The sequence below is a fragment of the Pseudonaja textilis genome, chromosome 1 (genome assembly GCF_049901715.1).
Source record: "Pseudonaja textilis isolate UNSWEBS1 chromosome 1, rPseTex1.2, whole genome shotgun sequence".
In the NCBI taxonomy this organism is placed as follows: Eukaryota; Metazoa; Chordata; class Lepidosauria; order Squamata; family Elapidae; genus Pseudonaja; species Pseudonaja textilis.
This window is the reverse complement of record NC_141990.1, coordinates 95,093,937-95,098,115: the sequence shown is the minus strand read 5'-3', so window position 1 is coordinate 95,098,115 and position 4,179 is coordinate 95,093,937. Positions and strand designations below refer to the sequence as shown.

Here is a 4,179-nt window from a genome sequence, read left to right as displayed (position 1 = left end):
AATTAGCCTTTGCACTGCCCTAAAATTTAAAAACTGAGCCTAACTCAGCACCAGCCTTTCAGTGTATGATTGAATAGTTTACTGAGTAGACATGTTTAAGTGAATGCTGCCACACTTGATAACTTTGCAGTCACAGACCACTGTGTTTAGAAACAATTCTGATTGTGCTGGTGGATTTCTCATTTTCTACTTCTTAATCTATTCCCTGCCGATTCTGTAGCTATTTCAATTTTTATCTCATCAGCTTGCAACAATCTTCCAGTTTGCTTCTGTTGGTACTGGATTTATAATGTGTAGAACATTTATTGCTGAGGACATGCTTCCTTTATTGTACATAAAAATCTTTCAAATATGCAGGACATACTGCAGAATTGTATTTCTGGGATTCCACCCTGCTGCTGAATTGCCTGATGGTTCATTATTGTTTTAGTTCAGAGCCATTCAAATGTATTTTCTGATAGCAACAACAACCTTTCATATTGATGAGTTCTCTGCTTGGAAAATCAAACAAAGAGAGAACTCTTAATCACTAACAAGTGTCAGGAATCTGCCTTTGGTTTCTGTGGGAGAGACAGATTTTTTGTTTCCAAATTCTTGGTGCATATTATAATACAATATATGTTTTTTGTGTATACAAATATTTCTTCTTCCACTATGAATTGTGTGTTTCAGCTAGTGATAAAACTCTTTGCCCAAAGTGAATAATATAGGAAGAATGTCATACTTTTGCTGTATGAACAGATCTTTGATAGGGTTAGAAAGAAGCAGAATAATATAGTATTTAATATTTAAAGCCAGTAACCTTTTGAATGATTGCTACTACCATAAGGTTATGGGAATGGTTTTATTACATTGGCAGAAAGCTGTAACATCTTGATTTTTTTTAATGAGTGTAAATATATATATATTTAAAATCCATCTCATCCTAACATAACAGTGCTTGTTTCAACATTTTCTATCCTGCTATCTCTATGATCATTGATTGTACAGCCATCTAGCTACATAATGCTCAGGTTTTTCACAACAGCATGCATGATCAAAAGATGGTAACTTCTACAAATTGTCCCCAAAATTTATGTGAAATATGTCCTCACTTGTCTTTCTTGAGCTCTCTAGCTAGTCCTGAGTTAACCAGTGACTGAACAAGAGGCCTTGTCTACCTCATTTCAACACCCTTTCAAGATCCTGATATTAAGGCAAATTATGATGGCCTGATCACAGGTGTTACTCCAATTGGAGTGAGTTAATGGCAGCCTGTTTGTGTCACTCTGATTTTAAAACAGATCAATGCAGCCTTACTTCCCTCCCCACTCCTATTCCACAATGATGCTTTATACAAACCTTGACAATGTTTACTATTTTGTTGTGGATTAGCTGTTGTAAGCTGCCCATAGCCATATAGGGGAGCTATACAAATTGGAGCAATAAAAATATAGGTTTACTTTGGATGTAGATGTGGAAGAGAGATTAGCTGACTATGGGGAAAGAGTCAAATGGGGAATTAGTTGGGAATTCCTGTGAGGGCATAACAGGGAGAAGTCTGATTTCCCTTTGAAAGTCATTAAATCTTAACTAGTTTGACCTAGGTGCAAACTACCAGTTTGAGAAGATTCCTGTGTTATAGGCTTGAGCAATAAACTAGCTAACTGAACTTTTCACTTGATCTGATTGTTCATGCCTGGAAGAAGATATTTGAATAATGCATGTAAGGTATACTGTACAATAAATTGTTAAATTGAGTTTTATAGGTAGCTGGAGCTTCCCAGATCAAAAATGTGAAGGTTGTAAACACGTAATCATGTAAACTGTCAAGAGTGAAACATGGGCAGCTATGTGCCTCTTCGTTTCAATTTCTCATTAGAATAAGGGGGGAGGCAATGTTGACTATGAATGAGTTAATTTGGAGAAATGACTTGTGAGCTTGTGAGACTCTGGAAACTTTTCAAGGTCAGATAAATAGGTGTGTGGAAGAAGGCAGATGGTCCCCAAAGCAAAGAGAAGTTTTTTTAATATCATCTATCTGGAAGCTTGGGGGTTGGACCAAGGGTGGGTTTCTACCATTTTTGTCCACCTCTGTAGAACCAGTAGCTCTGAAGAGCAGCAGACATAGAACCGGTTCTATGTCTGCTGATGTTTTTGCCCACCCACCTGCCCAGGCTCTTACCTGACCTTTATTTCCTGATTTTTTCAACTTCAGCTGCCATGTGAGGCACAGCTACAATTAAAGAAGCAGGAAAAAGGGCTTTTTGAAAGGCTGCTTCTCTGCATGCAGCATGCTGATGACGATTTACAGGGGGCCCGGCAGCGTGCAGGGAAGCACATCGTAAATCACCGAACCTCGTAAATGACCAAACTGGTAGTTAACCCTGTTGGATCCCACCCCTGGGTTGGACTTGGAAATTCATTGTTTAATACTGTGAATATGAATGCCTTAGAAATTCAGTTTTACCTCCCCATTCCTATGCTATGTATTCAATAAATAGGAAGCTTTTCAGAACTGAAATGATCCTGGATTTTTATTTGGATACTCAAGCTGAATGTTGACATAAACACAGAATCACTACGTACAAGCAAGTACGGAAACAAAAATATATTGCTATATAGAGAACTTTTCAGGGAGTGTACTCTAGGCTTTAAACCTAGAGAGGATATATATTCAACAATCATAATAAAATGTGAGAAACTATCAACAGTTTGTAGTAGCTGCTCTTTTAAGCATGTCAGACTGAGTCTCTGGGCAGCTTCAGCAAAGATAAAGCCTCATGTAAGCTGTAACAATTTGATGGAAATTAATTTTTGTATCTAATATTAGCTATATTTGTATATCAAGCTGATCAATTCCATAATAAAAGATTTGAATCAATATGCCTTTGAGACAGAGAATGGATGAGTAGGCATATATTACCAGCCTTGGAAGATTTTCAGCTTAAACATCTCACTTACCATAGAGCAGTGTTTTTCAAACTTGACAAGTTTAAGATGTGTGAACTTCAATTCCCAGAAGCTGCCTGGAATTGAAGTTCACACATCTTAAACTTGCCAAAATTGGAAAAAAAAAACACTGTCATAGATGTAGGATTACATTTGTGGCACTATTATTTTGATTTGTTTGGAAGGCTACCATTTTTGGAATGAACTCAGTGTTGTAGAATAGTTCTGAGAGTACCCTGATTTTTCATACTGTTATAAATAATATTAAAAAATGCAAAGGAAGCCTTTTTTAGGTTTAATATTGATTCTCTTTTTTTGAAGACAGGCTTCACGCTGTGAGCAGGATTCGAACCTGCGCAGGGAAACCCTATTGGATTTCGAGTCCAACGCCTTCACCACTCGGCCATCACAGCTGATTGCATTGAATGGTGAAAATCTGAACTGATGCTTTTGGAAGAAATTGTCTACATTAGACAACTACAGTTTCAGCAGTGTTTGGTAGCAATCATTAATCTTTTATTGAGAATACTTAGATATATGTAGATATGTGTACTATATGATAAGAATGAGTTTTAAAACATTGCTGTGAGACACAGAGACCTCGATAGCTTCATCTATATCGAGGATGTAAAATAGATGCATTAAAAATGAATGTTTTGCCACTGATATTTTACAGCATGTGTCATATTTCTCTCTATATATTTCTAAAATGTGTTTTTAGAAATCTGAAGTGTATCAGGAGAAATTCCTTCATTTTCCACTCAAAATGTTTAAATTACCAGCTAGTAAAATGAGGTAGTTTGCAATGTAAGTTTTGTGCACAAGAATACATGTAGTCCTAGATTTACAGCCACAATTGAGCCCAAAATTTCTGTTCCTCAGTGAAACATTTGTTAAGTGAGTTCCCCCCCCCACTTTATGACTTTTCTTGCCATAGTTGTTAAGTGAATCAGTGCAGTTGTTAAGTTAGTAACCCGGTTATTTAGTGAATCTGGCTTCCTCATTGACATTGCTTGTTAGAAGGTCATAAAAGGTGATCACATGACTCCAGGACATTGTCATAAGTATGAGTCAGTTGTCAGGCATCTGAATTTTGATCCTGTGACCAAGGGGATGCTGCAACAATTGTTAAGTGTGAAAAAAAGTCATGTCACTTTTTTCAGTACTGATGTAACTTTGAACAGTCACTAAATGAGCTGTTTTAAGTCAAGCGCTACCTGTAAATGAAGGATTAATGCAAGGAGTCTG

The 4,179-nt window shown here is 36.8% G+C and overlaps 1 non-coding gene across 1 annotated transcript; it reads right to left on the bottom strand.

The window, feature by feature from the left end:
* Positions 1-3,262: 3,262 nt before the first annotated feature.
* TRNAS-CGA (transfer RNA serine (anticodon CGA)) lies at positions 3,263-3,344 on the bottom strand. Its single transcript has one exon. It is a non-coding gene; the product is annotated as a tRNA-Ser (tRNA).
* Positions 3,345-4,179: the final 835 nt, after the last annotated feature.